The sequence below is a fragment of the Chiloscyllium plagiosum genome, chromosome 28, assembly GCF_004010195.1.
Source record: "Chiloscyllium plagiosum isolate BGI_BamShark_2017 chromosome 28, ASM401019v2, whole genome shotgun sequence".
NCBI lineage: Eukaryota > Metazoa > Chordata > Chondrichthyes > Orectolobiformes > Hemiscylliidae > Chiloscyllium > Chiloscyllium plagiosum.
In genome coordinates this window covers 47,649,587-47,670,387 of record NC_057737.1, presented here as the reverse complement: position 1 = coordinate 47,670,387, position 20,801 = coordinate 47,649,587, and positions in this window count along the sequence as shown.

Here is a 20,801-nt window from a genome sequence, read left to right as displayed (position 1 = left end):
TACTGACCATCCAACAGTGTGGCATTCCCTCAGTACTGACCCTCCGTCAGTGTGGCATTCCCTCAGTACTGACCCTCTGACAACGAGGCACTCCCTCAGTGTTGAGCTTCTGACAGTGCAGCACTCCCTCAGCACTGACACTCTGGCAGTATAGCACTCCCTCAGTACTGATCCTCCAACACTGCAGCACTGTCTCAGTACTGGCCCTTTCACACTGCAGAACCCCTTCAGTACTGACCATCTGACAGTGTGAAACAACCGCAGTACTGACCCTCCAACAGTGCAGCACTCCCTCAGTACTGACAGTCTGACTGTGCAGCACTCTGTCAGTACTGACCCTTTGACAGTGCAGCACTTCCCCAGCACTAACCCTCCAACATTACCACACTCTGTCAATACTGACCCGGCAATGTGGCACTCCGTCAGTTCTTGCCCTTCAACAGTACAGCGTTCCCTCAGCAATGACTCTCCCACAATGTGGCGCTCCCTCAGTACTGTTTCTCCCACAGTCTGGTGCTCATTCAGTACTGCGCCACCACTTTGTGGCACTACCTAACAAAATTGTTCCAACACACAAACCTACAGCCTATCATACCTGCATTGGCTCCTCAATTGAGCATCATCATCTTGTGCCAATTTCCTAATATTCTGTCATATCTTGCACATTAGTTTGATCAAAATAATTATCTAACATCTTCTCAAATGCATCAATTGAACCTGTGTCCTCCACATTTCCGGGTAGTGCATTCTGTACCTAAACTACTTGCTGTGTGAAAAAGTTTTTTCTCACATCTTTCTTGCTTTTCTTGCACATCACTTTAAATCTATGCCATTCCTGACTCAATATATAGAAGGGCTGACTAGAGAGGAGGCCATATTGGATTTGGTGCTTGGCACTAAATCATGCCAGATATCAGATTCTCTTGGAGGGAGAGAATTTCAGTGATAGTGATCACAACTCCCTGACCTTTGCTAGAGTGGAGAGGGATTAGAGCAGATAGTATGACATATAAACATAAGACATAAAAGCACGGGAAAATATTAAACGGGGAGGAGGGGGAATTACAAAGCTTATTAGGCAGGAACTGGGGCGCCTAAATTAGGAACAGATATTCTCAGGGAAATGCATGACAGAAATGTGGAGGTTGTTTAGGGAGCACTTGCTGTGAGTGCTGGATAGGTTTGTCCCACCGAGGCAAGGAAGGGATGGTAGGGTGAAAGAACCTAGGGTAACAAGGGATGTGAAACATCTAGTCAAGAGGAAGAAGGAAGCTTCCTTAAGGTTGAGGAAGCAAAGATCAGACAGGGCTCCAGAGGGTTACAAGGTAACCAGGAATGGACTGAGGAGAGCTAGAATGGGGAATGAAAAAGCTTTGGCAGGTAGGATTAACGAAAACCTTAAGGCATTCTACTCTTCTGTGAGAAACAAGAGGATGGCCAGAGTGAGGGTAGGGCCGATCAGGGATAATGGAAGGAACTTGAGCCTCGAGTTGGAGGAGGTAGGGGAAGTCCTTAATGAATACTTTGCTTCAGTATTTACTAGTGAGAGGGACCTTGACATTTGTGAGGACAACACCAAACAGGCCGATATGCTAGAACAGACTGATGTTAAGAAGGAGGATGTGCTGGAAAGTTTGAAAACATGAGGATAGATAAGTCCCCTGGGCCAGAGGGGATATACCCAAGGTTACTACAGGAAGCGAGGGAGGAGATTCCTGCACCTTTGGCAATGATCTTTGTGTCCTCACTGTCCACACAGAACCACCAGACGATGGGAGGGTAGCTTGTTCAAGAAAGGGAATAGGGATAACTCTGAGAATTACAGATCAGTCAGTCTTATGTTTGTGGTATGCAAAGTATTGAAGAGGATTCTGAGAGACAGGATTTATGATCACATGGAAAACCACAGTTTGAATAGAGATAGTCAGCATGACTTCGTGAGAGGCAGGTCATGCATCACAAACTTTATTGAATTCTTTGAGGATCTGACAAAACACATTGATGAAGGTAGAGCAGTGAATGTGGTGTACTTGGATTTCAGTAAGGCATTTGATAAGGTTCCCCATGGTAGGCTCATTCAGAAAGTAAGGAAGTATGGGATACAGGGAAATCTGGCTATCTGGATACAGAATTGGCTGCCCCGAGAAGACAGAGGGTGGTAGTAGATGGAAAGTATTCAGCCTGGAGCTCGGTGACCAGTGGTATTCCACAGGTTTCTGTTCTGGGACTCCTGGTCTTTGTGATTTTTAGACAAGGAAGTGACAGGATGGGTTAGTAAGTTTGATGATGACATGAAAGTTGGTGGAGTGGTGGATAGTGTGGAGGGCTGTTGTAGGTTGCAACGGGACATTGACAGGATGCAGAACTGGGCTGAGAAGTCGCATATGGAGTTCAACCTGAAAAATCGTGAAGTGATTCATTTTGGAAGGTGGAACTTGAATGTAGAATATAGGGTTAAAGGTAGGATTCTTGGCAGTGGGGAGTAACAGAGGGATCTTGGAATCATGTTCATAGATCCCCCAAAGTTGCTACCCAAGTTGATAGGGTTTTTCAGAAGGCACATGGTGTGTTGGGTTTCATTAGCAGGGGGATTGGGTTTAAGAGCTGCGAGGTTATAGTGGAGAGCTCAATCCTTTGCTCAAAAACTGCATGCATTCATGTAGAACTCTGAGCTCAAAAACTGCATGAATTCATGTAAAACTCTGTTATCTCACTTTTTAGATTAGAATCAATCTAAACATCAGGTCATAGACAGAGAACACAGGGGGCTAACACCTTCAACATATTGTCTAGCTATCACCATTGTTAACAGCTAACCTGAAAACGCAACTTTTTAAAAAAAGGTTTTGTGATTTACACATGAAAGAAGTGAAACTATCACTGTATTCTAACAGATGAAAGACTTAACAGACAATCAATTTTTCTATGTATAATTTCAATTACATCACACTGTAAATTTTTGCTATAAATTCTGTGTTACGATCGAGCCCTCCCCTATCACCTGATGAAGGAGCGTCACTCCGAAAGCTAGTGTGCTTCCAATTAAACCTGTTGGACTATAACCTGGTGTTGTGTGATTTTTAACTATGGCTAAGCCAGTTCTGCATCCATCTTGCCAGGTCACATGATACCATGTATTTCCCCTTTTGTATCAGTCTGCCATGGGATGTTGTCAAAGGCTTTACTGAAGTCCATGTAAACAACATCAGCTGCTTTTCCCTCATCAATCATCTTCATCACCTCTTCAAAAAACTCAATCAAGTTAGTGAGGCATGACCTCTTCAGCACAGAATCACGCTGTCTATCACTAATATGTCTATTTGCTTCTGAATGCGTGTAGATCTTGTCCCTGAGAATCTTTTTCAATATGCCCTACAACCGACATGAGTACACAGGCCTATAATTTCCAGAAATATCTCTGTCACCCTTGTTAAACAGTGAGAAGACATTGGCTATTCTCCAGTCCTCTGGAGCTCACCTGTGGCCAAAGAGGATATGAAGATATCTGTCAACGTTCCAGCAATTTGTTCCCTTGCCTCCCTCAATAATCTGGGAGAGATCCCATCGGTACCTGGGGACTTACCTTACCTTTAAGACACATAATACCTCTTCTTTTTTAATAGCAACTTGGCTTAGAGATCTGACACTCCCTTTCCTGAGACCATCCTCCATCAATTCCTTCCCTTTGGTAAATACTGACACAAAAATTCATTTTGGACCTCACCGCCCTGTTCTGGCCCCACACATAGATTCCCGCCTTTGTCCTTGAGTGGGCAATGGTCCTTAATCCTGTTTGCTAATGACTTTTCATGACCCTTTTAGCCCTTCTAATCCCTTATTTAAGTTCTTTCCTAATTTCCTTACACACTTCAAGGGCTTCGTCAGTTCCCATCCCCCATGACAAACCCAGCCTAAAAAAACTATTAACCATTGCTTTCTGTTTTCTATCACTGAGCAAATTTAATATCCACTTTGAATTAGAATTAGAATCCCTACAGTTTGGGAACAGGTCCTTTGGCCTATCAAGTCTTGCTGAAAGAAAACAGAGGGTTGTAGTTGATGGAACATGTTCATCTTGGTGTCCAGTTACTAGCGGCGTACCGCAAGGGTCGGTGTGGGTCCACTGCTGTCATCATTTTTATAAATGACCTGGATGAGGGCTTAGAAGGGTGTTAGTAAATTTGTGGATGACAGTAAGGTCGGTGGAGTTGTGGATAGTGATGAAGGATGTAGTAGGTTGCAGAGAGACATAGATAGGATACAGAGCTGGGCTGAGAGGTGGAAAATGGAGTTTAATGTGGACAAGTGTGAGGTGATATACTTTGGCCGGAGTAATCGGAATGCAAAGTACTGGGCTAATGGTAAGATTCTTGGGAGTGCAGATGAGCAGAGAGATCTTGGTGTCCATGTACACAGATCCCTGAAAGTTGCCACCCAGATTGACAGGGTTGTTAAGAAGGCATACAGTGTTTTGGCCTTTATTAATAGAGGGATTGAGTTCCGGAACCAGGAGGCTATGCTGCAACTGTACAAAGCTCTGGTACGGCCACACTTGAAGTATTGTGTACAGTTCTGGTCACCGCATTATAAGAAGGATGTGGAAGCTTTGGAAAGGGTGCAGAAGAGATTTACTAGGATGTTGCCTGGTATGGAAGGAAAATCGTATGAGGAAAGACTGAGGCACTTGGGGCTGTTTTCACTAGAGAAAAGAAGGTTTAGGGGTGACTTGATTGAGGTGTACAAGATGATTAGGGGGTTAGATAGGGTCGACAGTATGAAGGGGACACAACTTTAAAGTGAGGGGAGATAGGTATAAGATAGATGTCAGAGGTAGTTTCTTTACTCAGAGAATAGTAAGGATATGGAATGCTTTGCCTGCAACGGTAGTAGATTCGTCAAGTTTAAGTACATTTAAGTCGTCATTGGACAGGCATATGGACGTACATGGAATAGTGTAGGTGGGATGGGCTTCAGATTAGTATGACAGGGCGACGCAACATCGAGGGTCGAAGGGCCTGTACTGCGCTGTAATGTTCTATGTTCTATGTTCTAAGTCCACACTGACCCTCCGAAGAGTAATCCACCCAGACTCATTTCCCTACCCTATATTTGTCCCTGACTAATGCACCTCATCTACACATCCCTGAACACTACGGGAAAATTAGCATGGTCAGTTCACCTAACCTGGACATCTTTGGACTCTGGGAGGAAACCGGAGCACCCAGAGAAAACCCACGCAGACACGGGGAGAATATGCAAACTCCACACAGACAGTCGCCCGAAGTTGGAATCAAACCCAAGTCCCTGGAGCTGTGAGGCAGCAGTGCCAGCCACTGAGCCACCGTGCCACCCTAAATTACTACTGCCCCTTTTATACCTTGATTTATAACTTTCCTCACAAGTCTATGGTGTGGCATAGATCAAGTACCTTCTGGAAATCCATGTACGTCACATTAACAGTGTTACCTTCATACTTTATTCATAAAGAAAATCTTTGTGTACATAGACAGTTAATAAAGCCATTCCTCTTTACTTACTTATTTATAGTGAAGAAAACAAACATTGGGGTTTGGCTTTCTCTATGGCAGCACGGTGGCTCAGTGGTTGATTCCCACCTCGGGTGACTGTCTGTGTGGAGTTTGCACATTCTCCCTGTGTCTGTGTGGGTTTCCTCCGGATGCTCCGGTTTCCTCCCACAATCCAAAGATGTGTAGGTTAGGTGAATTGGCCTTGCTGAATTGCCCGTAGTGTTAGGTGCATTAGTCAGGGTAAATAACAGGTTGAGGGATGGGTCTGGGTGGATTACTCTTTGAAGAGTCGGTGTGGACCTTTTGTGCCAAATGGCACGTTTTGATACTGTAGGGAATCTAATCTAATCACTACATACAATTAACCTTTAGGCATTTATCTGGGGAATTGGGAGGGTCTAATAGCTGAATGGACCTGCTTTATACTTTGGCAGAAAGACCTTACATGGTAGTCTTTTCCCACTGCACCTTGGAGGCAGCTCCGAGCTCCCTGAACTTTAGTACGTCCCTCAGCACATAGTCCTGCACATTAGAACATGCCAGTCAGAAATACTCAGTCGAGGTCAGCTCTTAAAAATGGAAGGCCAGCAAGTTTCAGGCAGATCAAAGAGCATCTTCCACAGTTGATGTTTGTCTTGGTGTGTACTCCAAGGAACAGGCCATAAAGCACAGAGTCCTGCATCGTGGAACTGCTCCAGATGAACGTCGACAAAAACCATTGCATTTCCCTCCAGATTTCCTTTGCAAAGGCACATTCCAGAACGAGATGTGTGACAGCTTCATACCCCCCCCCGCCCCCCACAGCTGCTTCGAGGGCAGTGTGCAGTGGCACAGACCCACTGGGTATACATGAAGGATCTCACAGGCAAAGCCTTTCTCACCTCCAGCCGAGCGATGTCCTGGTGCTTGTTGGAAGGTTCTGATGATAAGGCATTCTGCCAAATGACTTTGACAGGCTGCTCAGGGAACCAGAGGACAAGATCCACCCTTCCCTTTCCCAAAGGGTCTCAATGATGCTGTGTGCTGACCACTTCCTGATGGACTTGTGGTCAAAGGGGTTAATCTTCAGGAGTTTCTCCATGAGGGACAGGTGATATGTGATGGTCCAACTACGTGGAGTGTTCCACAGCAACTTAACTTTCACAACACCGGGGGTGGGTAGAACTTCAGTAAGTAGTGACACTTGGTGCTTATGTACCAAGGGTCTCCACACAGCTTGATGCAGCTGCATGCAAAGGTGACCATCTGGATGAAGGTAGCATTGGGTATGTTCTTCCCCATTTTTTCCAGTGCTTTAAACATAGTGTTTCCTCGGACTCAGTCCATCTTCAACTTCCAAATGAAATAAAGGATGACTCAGGTGACTGAAGTAGATCGACCCTTTGTGTCACCTCTTCAGAAAGCTCCAGCAAGTTAGTTCAGCATGATTTTCCTTTTCAAAATCCATGCTGACTCTTCCTAATGAACTCTCTTTTTTTTCATGTGACTACTAATTCTATCCTGAATAATAATTCTTTCTCAAAGTTTCCCCACTACTGAAGTTAAATGAACAGGTTTATAATTTGTTGGAATTGTGCTTACATCCTGTTTGGAACAAGGTTATACAGTGTGCAATTCTCCAGTTTTCTGGCACCTCACCCGGGTCTATGGAAGATTGTGGCCAGTGACCCCACTCTTTCTATCCACAATTCTTACCAAATACATCTCATCTGGTCCTTGTGACTTGTCAATTTGAAGTGTTAACAACCTATACCATCAGTTTTGAGGAAGGGTCACTCGACCCAAAACGTTACCTCTGATTTCTCTCCACAGATGCTGCCAGACCTGCTCAGCTTTGCCTTATTTTGTTTCTAATGTACAGCATCTGCAGTTCTTTCGGTTTTTATCTTGTTCCCTCTAAACCTTTTCTATCCATGTATGTATCCAAATGTTTTTTAAATGTTGTAACTGTTCCTGCTTCTACCCCTTCGTGAGTTTTGAGAAGATTTGAGGAGTACATTGACCCCTTCCTCTGGCAATCCATTCCATTCACGCACCACCCTCTGTGTGAAAACGTTGCCCCTCAGCTCCCTTTTAAATCTTTCCCCTCTTACCTAAAGCCTACACTCTCTAGTTTTGAACTCCCGAACCCTAGGGATAAGACCTTGGCTATTCACTTTATCTATGTATTCATGACTTTATAAATTCCTACAATTAGTGGGCAGCATGGTGGCACAGTGGCACAGTGGTTAGCACTGCTGCCTCACAGCACCAGAGACCCGGGTTCAATTCCCACCTCATGCGACTGACTGTGTGGAGTTTGCACATTCTCCCTGTGTCTGCGTGGGTTTCCTCCGGGTGCTCCGGTTTCCTCCCACAGTCCAAAGATGTGCAGGTTAGGTGAATTGGCCATGCTAAATAGCCCGTAGTGTTAGGTAAAGGGGTAAATGTAGGGGTATGGGTGGGTTGCGCTTCGGCGGGTCGGTGTGGACTTGTTGGGCCGAAGGGCCTGTTTCTACACTGTAATGTAATCTAAAATGTCATCCCTTATGCTCCAGTGAAAAATGCGCAGCCTTTTCAGACTCTCCTTATAGTTCAAACCCACCAGTTCTGGTAACACTTTGTAAATCTTTTCTGGACTCTTTCCAATTTAATAACATTTTCCTATAGCAGGATGACCAAAACTGTACTTAGTATTCCAAAAGTAGCCTCACCAATGTCCTGTATAGCTGTAACATGACGTCCCAACTACAATACTCAATGCTCTAACCAATGGAGGCAACTGTGCTAAACGCTTTCTCCACCACCCTGTCTACCCGTGATGCCACTTCCAAGAAACTCTGCACCTGAACCCCTAGGTCTATCTCTTCGACAACGCTCCCCAGTGACCTACCATTAAGCCCTGTGTAAGCCCTGTTCTGGTTTGTCTTACCAAATTGCAACACCTCTCATTTATCTGAATTAAACTTCATCTGCCATTCCTCAGCCTACTGGCCCAGTTGATCAGGATCCCGTTGTAAACTTAGATAACCTTCTTCACTGTCTGCTATGCCACCAATTTTGGTGTCATCCGCAAACTTACTATGCTTTTTATGTTCTCATCCAAACGGTTTATATAAATGACATACAACAATGGAACAAATTCGAGAGAGTGGTGCTGGAAAAGCACAACAGGTCAGGCAGCATTAGAGGAGCTGACGGCAAAAGCCCTTCATCAGGAATGGGGCTTGTAAGCCAAGGGGGTGGAGAGATAAATGGGAGAGGGGTGGGGCTGGGGGAAGGTAGATGAGAGTGCGACAGGTGGATGGAGGTGGGGGGGGGTAATAGTGATAGGTCAGAGAGGAGGGTGGAGCAGATAGTTGGGAAGGAAGATGGGAAGGAAGGATAGGTCATGAGGTCAGTGCCAAGTTAGAAGGTTGGATCTGGGATAAGGCGGGGGAAGAGGAAATGAGGAAACTAGTGAAATCCACATTAGTCCCGTGTGGTTGGATTGTCCCAAGACAGAAGATAAGGTGTTCTTCCTCGGTTAGGGTCTGGCGATGGAGGAGGCCTAAGACCTGCACGTTCTTGGCAGAGTGGGAGGGGGGGTTAAAGTTTTCAGACATGGGATGGTGGAGTTGCTTTGTGCGTGTGTCCCGGAGATGTTCTCTGAAGCGCTCTGCAAGTAGGCATCCTGTCTCCCCAGTGTAAAGGAGACTGCATCGGGAGCGATGAATATAGTAAATGACATGTGTGGAAGTGCAGGTAAAACTCTGATGGATATGGAAGGCTCCTTTGGGGCCTTGGACAGAGGTGAGTGGAGAGGTGTGGGCGCAGGAATCTTATTCTGTTTCTGGTGTTTCCATTTTATTTGGTTTCTCTTCATTGACAATTCTTTTTACAATTTATATTGATTTGATTAATTGTAGTCGTGTCCCTAGGTACAGTAAAAAGCTTCGTTTGTGAGGAGTACAGGCAGATCATAGTAAGCAAGGACATACAGATCACAGGGTGCTGGGACAGATCGAGGCAGACAGGTTACATTACACAGGAGGTGTGTGAAGCAAGATCAACTTTAACAAGATCGACATTATTTGAACTTAGAGAGTCCATTCATCAGTCTAATAATGGCAGGGAAGAAGCAGTTATTGAACCTATTGCCGTGTGTGTGTTCAAACTTCTCTATCTTCTGCCTGATGGAAGACATTATAGGAGAGCATTACCAAGGTGGGAGAGGTCTTTGCTGATGTTGGCAGCCTTTCCACAGCAACAAGCAGTGCAAATGGAGTCCATGGATGGAAGGTTGGCTTCTGTGATGGTCTGGGCTGTGTACATGACCTTCTGTAGTTTCTTACAGTCCTGGACCAAGCAGTTGCCGTACTAGGCCATGATGCACCCAGATAGAATGGTGCATCTGCAGAATTTGATGTGGGTCCTTTGTGGACATGCCAAATTTCCTGAGCAACGTGAGGAAGAAGAGCCATTGTTGTCCCTTCGTGACTGTCACATCTACAGTGGGGAGTCTTGGACAGGTTGTTGGTTATTGCCATTCCTAGGAACTTGACGCTCTCCACCCTCTCAACCTCCGCTCCGTTGATGTAGATGGGGGGGTGTTCTCCTCCTTCCTTTCTGAAGTCAATGATCAGTTCTTTAGTTTTGCCGACATTGAGAGGGAGGTTGTTATCATTGCACCATGTGACCAAGCCTTCTCTTTCCTTTCTGTATTCTCACTTATTATTGTTTGATATCCGTCATACCACAGTGGTGTTGTCAGCAAATTTGGAGACGGCATTTGTTTGGAATTTGGCAACACAGTTGTGGGTGTACAGGGAGTACAATAGGGGGCTGAGAATGCATCCTTAGGGGGCTGCAGTGTTGAGCGTTATCGTGCAGTAGTCTGTCTTCACTGATTGTGGTCTATGGGTCAGGAAGCTCAGGATCCAGTTGCAGAGGGCATAACTGCGACCTAGGTCTCAGAGTTTTGAGATCAGTCTGGAGGGGATAATGGTGCTGAAGGCAGAACTGTGGTTAATGAGCAGGACGTAGGTGTCCTTGTTGTCCAAATGTTCTGGAGATGAGTGCAGGGCCAGGGAAATAGCATCCACTATGAAAGTTTTATGTTGGTAGGCAAATTGCAGGGGGTCGAGGCAGGCTAAGAGACTAGAGTTGATGGGCCATGACCAGCCTCTGGAAGCAGCTTATGATTATGGAGGTCAGAGCCACTAGCCGGTAGTCATTAAGGCACACTGCATGTGCTTCCTTAGGTACTGGGATGGTGATGGTCTTCTTGAAGCAGCTGGGGACTTGGGCTTGTAGAAGGGAGAGGGTGTAGATTTAGAATTCCAACTGTGTGGGAACAGATCCTTCAGCCCAACAAGTCCACAGTGACCCGCTGAAGAGTATCCCATCCAGACCCATTTCTCTACATTTACCTCTGACTCATGCACGTAACCTATCCCTGAACACTATGGGCAATTTAGCACGACCAGTTCACCTAACTTGCACATTTTTGGATTGTGGGAGCACCCAGAGGAAACCCACGCAGACACGGGACGAATATGCAAACTCCACACAGACAGTCACCCAAGGTTGGAATCGAACCCAGGTCCCTGATGCCATGAAGCAGCAGTGCTAACCACTGTGCCCGTCGAGGGTGAAGATGCCAATGAATACCTCTGCCAGCTGATCCGCACAGGATCTAAGTGCTTAGCTGGGGACTCTATCTGGGCCTGTCACTTTTGTTGGATTGACTCCCAGGAGGACAGATCTGGTGTCTGCAGTGATGACAAAGGGAACACGTACGTCCAGGGCTGTTGGGGAAGGTGACACCACACTGCTGGCATTCTCCTCAAACCAAGCATAGAAAGCATTGAGCACATCAGGGAGGGATGTGTCTTTGTCCATTATCTTGCCCTGCTCCATTTTGTATCCCGTTCTGTTGTTTAGGTCTTAGCACAGGTGGTAGGAGTCAATAAGGTTGTTTTGGGCCTGTAACTTGGTCCGGTACTATCTCTTGGTATCTCCGATGAATTTTCAGAGGTCATATCTGGATTTTCTGTATAGGTCTGGGTTGTCCGACTTGAATACTGCATGCGTAGTCTTCAGTAGGCAGAGGATTTCCTGGTTCACCCAAGGTTTCTGGTAGGGGAATATTCAGATTTAGTTTCTCTCCCTAAGCTACCAAAATGAAATTTCAAACTAAGCTAAACTATTACTTTGATTTCAGAGCAATTATGCAAGTTCTCTCAATCCAGTATTCAGCACTTTTTTTAACTTCTGGCCTACACCACACTAAAAGGCTAACTTTCTGGATTGTTCTCCCTTTTGTCTGTATGTCACTGGAACCCTGTCACTAACCAACAGCATAGACTTTCCTCTACTTCTTTAATGCACTGAGCTTTTCACCTCAAGGTTCCAAACCCTATTTTCAAGTACATAAATAAAAAAGACCTCCAGACATCTCAGTGCCAATCCACAAGATCATTCTAAAATGAAACTAAACTATGTGTCTCTCTTCTGAACACTCAAAAATTCAACTTATTCTGAGCACATTATCAGTCAAATCCGTTATTTTTACAAAATTCCATTTCCTTCCTTCCTGCAAGTAAATTCTCTTTCATTGGAACTGGTGAGACTTCGACTAATGCTGGTCTACTTCTCAACTTCTTTCACTCCAAAAGCTCTCTATTTTGCCTCCCACCTCCATATCTCATGGCATCTTCATCTACCTTAGGCTTGAAAGCTCCAGTTACCCAATTACAGCACTCTGAGGGAGAGGGGTCCAACCTCCATTAACCTTTTTGAGAAGAAATGTGTTCTGATTTCAGCCTGCAATGTTCTGGCTTGAAGATTGAATTGGACCACTGTGGCTGAAGAAACATCAGCAAAGCATTACACCCAAGAAGTATCCCACTGGCTTTGTTATAAAAAAAAACCTCTACTTGGACGTGGCACGGACAATTTTGAAATTTATGGACAATGCAAAAGTTGGCAAGATAATAAACAGTGAGTAGGTCGGTGGCAGACTCTAGCTACTGAGCACAGGTAGAAAAATTGATGATAATTTTATAATTTGTTCATGGAATGTGGAGTGTCACTAGGTGGGAAAGCATTTATTGCCTGTCCCTCGTTGCTCTGGAGAGGGTGATGGGGAGCCACTTGATTGAACCGCTGCAGTCGGTGAGCTGTAGGCACACTCACAGTCGGTGAGGTGTAGGCACACTCACAGTTGGTGAGGTGTAGGCACACTCACAATCGGTGAGGTGTATGCACACTCACAGTCAGTGAGGTGTACACACACTCACAGTCGGTGATGTGTACGCACACTCACAGTTAGTGAGGTGTAGGCACACTCACAATCGGTGAGGTGTATGCACACTCACAATCAGTGAGGTGTACGCACACTCACAGTCGGTGAGGTGTAGGCACACTCACAGTCAGTGAGGTGTACACACACTCACAATCGGTGAGCTGTACGCACACTCACAGTTGGTGAGCTGTAGGCACACTCACAGTCGGTGAGGTGTAGGCACACTCACAGTCGGTGAGGTGTACGCACAGTCACAGTTGGTGAGGTGTACGCACACTCACAATCGGTGAGGTGTATGCACACTCACAGTCAGTGAGGTGTAGGCATACTCACAGTCGGTGAGCTGTAGGCACACTCACAGTCAGTGAGCTGTACGCACACACACAGTCAGTGTGGTGTACCCACACTCACAGTCAGTGAGGTATAGACACACTCACAGTCGGTGAGGTGTCAGCACACTCACATGTCAGTGAGGTGTAGACACATTCACAGTTAATGAGGTGTCGGCACAGTCACAGTCCCTGAGGTGTAGGCACACTCACAGTCGGTGAGGTGTACGCACAGTCACAGTTGGTGAGGTGTAAGCACACTCACAGTTGGTGAGCTGTAGGCACACTCACAGTCAGTGAGGTGTAGGCACACTCACAGTCGGTGAGGTGTACGCACACTCACAGTCAGTGAGGTGTACGCACACAGTTGGTGAGGTGTCGGCACACTCACAGTTGGTGAGGTGTATGCACACTCACAATCGGTGAGGTGTATGCACACTCACAGTCAGTGAGGTGTACGCACACTCACAGTCAGTGAGGTGTAGGCACACTCACAGTCGGTGAGCTGTAGGCACACTCACAGACAGTGAGGTGTACGCACACTCACAGTTGGTGAGGTGTAGGCACACTCACAGTCAGTGAGATGTCAGCACACTCACAGTCAGTGAGGTGTCAGCACACTCACATGTCAGTGAGGTGTACCCACACTCACAGTCAGTGAGGTGTAGACACACTCACAGTCGGTGAGGTGTCAGCACACTCACATGTCAGTGAGGTGTAGACACATTCATAGTTAGTGAGATGTCGGCACTGTCACAGTCCCTGAGGTGTAGACACACTCACAGTCCGTGTGGTGTATGCACACTCACAGTCGGTGAAGTGCAGGCACACTCACAGTCGGTGAGGTGTACACACACTCACAGTCGGTGAGGTGTAGGCACATTCACAGTCGGTGAGGTGTAGGCACACTCACAGTCGGTGTGGTGTATGCACACACACAGTCGGTGAAGTGCAGGCACACTCACAGTCAGTGTGGTGTATGCACACACACAGTCGGTGTGGTGTACCCGCACTCAGTCGGTGAGGTGTAGGCACAGTCACAGTCCCTGAGATGTAGACACACTCACACTCCGTGAGGCGTATGCACTGTCACAGTCGGTGAGGTGTAGGCACATTCACAGTCGGTGAGGTGTAGACACAATCACAGTCAATGAGGTGTCGGCATCGTCACAGTCAGTGAGGTGTACGCACACTCACAGTCGGTGAGGTGTATGTACACTCACATTTGGTCAGGTGTAGGCACACTCACAGTCAGTGAGGTGTAGGCACACTCACAGTCGGTGAGGTGTAGGCACACTCACAGTCGGTGAGGTGTATGTACACTCACATTTGGTGAGGTGTAGGCACAGTCACAGTCAGTGAGGTGTAGGCACACTCACAGTCGGTGAGGTGTAGACATAGTCATAGTCGGTGAGGTATACACACATTCACAGTTAGTGAGGTGTCGGCACTGTCACAGTCCCTGAGGTATAGACACACTCACAGTCCATGAGGTGTATGCACTGTCACAGTCGGTGAGGTGTACGCACACTCACAGTCAATGAGGTGTCGGCATCGTCACAGTCAGTGAGGTGTACGCACACTCACAGTCGGTGAGGTGTATGCACACTCACAATCGGTGAGGTGTATGCACACTCACAGTCAATGAGGTGTACGCACACTCACAGTCGGTGAAGTGCAGGCACATTCACAGTCGGTGAGGTGCACACACACTCACAGTCGGTGAGGTGTATGCACACTCACAGTCAATGTGGTGTACGCACACTCACAGTCGGTGGGGTGTAGGCACACTCACAGTCAGTGTGGTGTACGCACACTCACAGTCAGTGAGGTGTAGGCACACTCACAGTCGGTGTGGTTTACGTACACTCACAGTCAGTGAGGTGTCGGCACACTCACATTTGGTGAGGTGTAGGCACAGTCACAGTCAGTGAGGTGTAGGCACACTCACAGTCAGTGGGGTGTAGGCACACTCACAGTCAGTGGGGTGTAGGCACACTCACAGTCAGTGGGGTGTAGGCACACTCACAGTCAGTGGGGTGTAGGCACACTCACAGTCAGTGGGGTGTAGGCACACTCACAGTCAGTGGGGTGTAGGCACACTCACAGTCAGTGGGGTGTAGGCACACTCACAGTCAGTGGGGTGTAGGCACACTCACAGTCAGTGGGGTGTAGGCACACTCACAGTCAGTGGGGTGTAGGCACACTCACAGTCAGTGGGGTGTAGGCACACTCACAGTCAGTGGGGTGTAGGCACACTCACAGTCAGTGGGGTGTAGGCACACTCACAGTCAGTGGGGTGTAGGCACACTCACAGTCAGTGGGGTGTAGGCACACTCACAGTCAGTGGGGTGTAGGCACACTCACAGTCAGTGGGGTGTAGGCACACTCACAGTCAGTGGGGTGTAGGCACACTCACAGTCAGTGGGGTGTAGGCACACTCACAGTCAGTGGGGTGTAGGCACACTCACAGTCAGTGGGGTGTAGGCACACTCACAGTCAGTGGGGTGTAGGCACACTCACAGTCAGTGTGGTGTACGCACACTCACAGTCGGTGTGGTTTACGTACACTCACAGTCAGTGAGGTGAACGCACACTCACATTTGGTGAGGTGTAGGCACACTCACAGTCAGTGAGGTGTCGGCACAGTCACAGTCCCTGAGATGTAGACACACTCACACTCTCTGAGGTGTATGCACTGTCACAGTCGGTGAGGTGTATGTACACTCACATTTGGTGAGGTGTAGGCACACTCACAGTCAGTGAGGTGTCGGCACAGTCACAGTCCCTGAGATGTAGACACACTCACACTCTCTGAGGTGTATGCACTGTCACAGTCGGTGAGGTGTATGTACACTCACATTTGGTGAGGTGTAGGCACACTCACAGTCAGTGGGGTGTAGGCACACTCACAGTCATTGTGGTGTACGCACACTCACAGTCGGTGTGGTTTACGTACACTCACAGTCAGTGAGGTGAACGCACACTCACATTTGGTGAGGTGTAGGCACACTCACAGTCAGTGAGGTGTCGGCACAGTCACAGTCCCTGAGATGTAGACACACTCACACTCTCTGAGGTGTACGCACACTCACATGTCAGTGAGGTGTACCCACACTCACAGTCAGTGAGGTGTAGACACACTCACAGTCGGTGAGGTGTCAGCACACTCACATGTCAGTGAGGTGTAGACACATTCACAGTTAGTGAGGTGTCGGCACAGTCACAGTCCCTGAGGTGTAGACACACTCACAGTCAGTGAGGTGTACGCACACTCACAGTCGGTGAGGTGTATGCACACTCACAGTCAGTGAGGTGTATGCACACTCACAGTTGGTGAGGTGTAGGCACATTCACAGTCAGTGAGCTGTAGGCACATTCACAGACGGTTAAGTGTAGACACACTCACAGTTGGTGAGGTGTCAGCACACTCACATGTCAGTGAGGTGTAGACACATTCATAGTTAGTGAGGTGTCGGCACTGTCACAGTCCCTGAGGTGTAGACACACTCACAGTCCATGAGGTGTATGCACTGTCACAGTCAGTGAGGTGTATGCACACTCACAGTCGGTGTGGTGTATGCACACTCATAGTCGGTGTGGTGTATGCACACACACAGTCGGTGAAGTGCAGGCACACTCACAGTCGGTGAGGTGTACACACACTCACAGTCGGTGAGGTGTAGGCACACTCACAGTTGGTGAGGTGTACACACACTCACAGTCGGTGAGGTGTAGGCACACTCATAGTCAGTGTGGTGTATGCACACTCACAGTCGGTGTGGTGTACCCGCACTCAGTCGGTGAGGTGTAGGCACACTCACAGTCAGTGAGGTGTCGGCACAGTCACAGTCCCTGAGATGTAGACACACTCACACTCTCTGAGGTGTATGCACTGTCACAGTCGGTGAGGTGTATGTACACTCACATTTGGTGAGGTGTAGGCACACTCACAGTCAGTGAGGTGTAGGCACACTCACAGTCGGTGAGGTGCACACACACTCACAGTCGGTGTGGTGTAGGCACACTCACAGTCAGTGGGGTGTAGGCACACTCACAGTCAGTGTGGTGTACGCACACTCACAGTCGGTGTGGTTTACGTACACTCACAGTCAGTGAGGTGAACGCACACTCACATTTGGTGAGGTGTAGGCACACTCACAGTCAGTGAGGTGTACGCACACTCACAATCGGTGAGGTGTATGCACACTCACAGTCAATGAGGTGTACGCACACTCAAAGTCGGTGAAGTGCAGTCACATTCACAGTCGGTGAGGTGCACACACACTCACAGTCGATGTGGTGTAGGCACACTCACAGTCAGTGGGGTGTAGGCACACTCACAGTCAGTGTGGTATACGCACACTCACAGTGAGTGAGGTGTAGGCACACTCACAGTCGGTGTGGTTTACGTGTGAGGTGTAGGCACACTCACAGTCGGTGTGGTTTACGTACACTCACAGTCAGTGAGGTGTCGGCACAGTCACAGTCAGTGAGGTGTACACACACTCACAGTCGGTGAGCTGTACGCACACTCACAGTTGGTGAGCTGTAGGCACACTCACAGTCGGTGAGGTGTAGGCACACTCACAGTCGGTGAGGTGTACGCACACTCACAGTCAGTGAGGTGTAGGCACACTCACAGTCGGTGAGCTGTAGGCACACTCACAGTCAGTGAGGTGTACGCACACTCACAGTTGGTGAGGTGTAGGCACACTCACAGTCAGTGAGCTGTACGCACACACACAGTCAGTGTGGTGTAGACACACTCACAGTCGGTGAGGTGTACCCACACTCACAGTCAGTGAGGTGTAGACACACTCACAGTCAGTGTGGTGTACGCACACTCACAGCTGGTGAGGTGTAGGCACACTCACAGTCAGTGTGGTGTACCCACACTCACAGTCAGTGAGGTGTAGACACACTCACAGTCGGTGAGGTGTCAGCACACTCACATGTCAGTGAGGTGTAGACACATTCACAGTTAATGAGGTGTCGGCACAGTCACAGTCCCTGAGGTGTAGACACACTCACAGTCAGTGAGGTGTACGCACACTCACAGTTGGTGAGCTGTAGGCACACTCACAGTCGGTGAGCTGTACGCACACTCACAGTCGGTGAGGTGTAGGCACAGTCACAGTCGGTGAGGTGTATGTACACTCACAGTGCTCTTAAGGAGGGAGTCCCAGAAGTGGACACATGATAATTCAATTGAAGATGGAAAACTCCTGGGAAAAATTGATTTACAGAGAGATCTGGCTGTCGAAGTCTATTGTTCCCTGAAGGTGGCAACATAGGTCAGTAGAGTGGTCAAGAAGGCACATGACATGTTTTCCTTCATCGGACGGGGTACTGAGAACAAGAGTTAGCGGGTCATGTTACAGTTGTGTAGATCTTTGCTTTGACCACATTTGGAATACTGCATACAGTTCTGGTCACCACATTACTGAAAGGATGTGGTAGGGTGGGTGCAGAGCAGGTTCATCAGGATGTTGCCTGGTATGAAGAGAGCGAGCTAATGAAGGGAGGTTGACTAGTTTCACTGGAAAGACGAAGGTTGAGGGGGTATCTGAATGAGGTCTACAAAGTCATGACAGGGATAGACAGGGTGGCTAGCAAGAAGCTTTTCCCCAGAATGGGGGACTCAATTACTAGGAATCATAAGTTCAAGGTGAGCGAGGAAAAGTGTAAGGGAGATAAGCATGGAAAATTCTTTAGACAGAGGGTTGTGGGCACCTGGAACGCATTGCCAGCAGAGGTGGTAGAGGTGGGCACAATAGCGTCATTTAAAATGCATCTAGACAGATACATGAATGGGCAGGGAACAAAGGGATACAGACCCTTAGAAAGTAGGCAACAGAGGAACTGTATTGGCGCAGCCTTGGATAGCCGAAGGGCCTGTTCCTGTCTTGTAATGTTCTTTGTTCTTTGGTGTGAATTCAGGAATTCGGTCTGTGACTCATCCCTTGAGGTCAGATTCAATTGGAACTTTCAAAACATAATGGACATGTCTTCAAAATGTACTTCCTTACTGAAAGGAAATACTGGGAATGGATAGACTGGTACTGTCATGATGAACAGACTGGCCTCCTTACGTGTTGTTAGATTTTACGATTCAATCCTGGTGTTAATCAATCCTTCCAATTCCTTATTGGCTCTTTCACTCATGCCCAAATAACATTGTTTGGGCTGAATGTTTTTTAGTTAAATGTCATCAAGTTTTCTGGAGACTTTCTTACGGTGAGGACCAGTGAGTTGTCTAGTCATATCTTACTTCCTCACTATCTCCAAAAACAGAAGGGACTGCTCCTATCTTCCATGTTTCTATAGATATATCACTTGGGACAAATAGGATCAACGGTTTTGGGGAGAGACCAGGATTAGGCTATTAATTAGGCTATTGGATGATTAGCCATGAGTGTGATGAGTGGCAGAATACACTTGAAGGGGCCAAATGGCCTCCTCCTGCACCTATCTTGTCGGCTTAAATCAGAAACAAATACAGGAATTACTGGAAAAGGTCAGCAGGTCTGGGCAGTATCTGTGGAGAGAAGTCAGCGTAAATGTTTCAAGTTGAGCTCTGAGTATTCTGAGAAATGGTCACTTGACCTGAAAAGTTAACTGTGATTTCTCTCCACAGATGCTGCCAGACCTGCTGAATGTTTCCAGCAGTTTCTGTTTTTGTTCTTCCTCATCAACAACCCACCCCAGCCTTTGATGCCCTTCTTGACCAATTCAAGCTGACTGTACCCATCTCCCACTGAGGCTCACGTTTCATCAGACCTCCTATTGACAACAACATTTTCCATCACTTGTACACCCACCCCACCCGAAACAGCACTAACCCCACATGCCCCCTGTGTTGCCCACTCACGCGGAGAGTGCCTCACCTACACCAGCAGTGATAGCTTCATCTCCCGCTGTACCAGCCTCTGTTTCACTCCAGGGAGAACGCAGCCCACAAAAGGGCAGAGAGAATCAAGATGGTTACTGTGCTGCCCGACATTCAGTTCCTTACCTCTTTATGTGGACAGGATCCTGACTCTGCACACCCTGATCAGCTGACTGACAAGGTCCAATCCCCTAGGGTGGTATTGGACACTGCCCTTGACTTACTGTGTCAGCCCCCCCAGAGTAAATGGTGCCGACTCCTTGATCTGACTGAAGTCTGCTGACAGTGCTGACCAGCACGCTACCTCTGTGTCTGTGCTAGACTGCAGCAAGATAGCAGTGATATGAGCCTGATATCGCTGGCTGACAGGGCAAAATGCACAAAGGCAATGTGAGGAGGAATTCAGTGAGCATCCAGCTCAGCTCAGAGTAAGTAAGTGCTGTGAGAGAGCAAAGAGCTCGGAGCTGCAGCCTGGTTCAGTCCCCGAGCTGGGGGTGTGTCCCTGAGCACATAGTGTCCTTACTTCAGCGTTACAATGAGAACATCAGTGTAGCCTGAGGGACAGCATTGAAGTGTAAAAATATCCTGTCAGTGGATCGGAGATGTGCCACGACAGCTCTTAGAGGCTGGCACATGTCAGATGCCAATATCTGTGGATGTGAGGTGTGTGCCCATGGAGTGTGCCCTGAGACATTGGTCCAGTGTCCAACATGGGGGGGTGGGGTGTTCAGAGTAAGCAGAGAGTTGAATTCACCAGGGATTCACTCTGGTTTCCATGTCGAGAT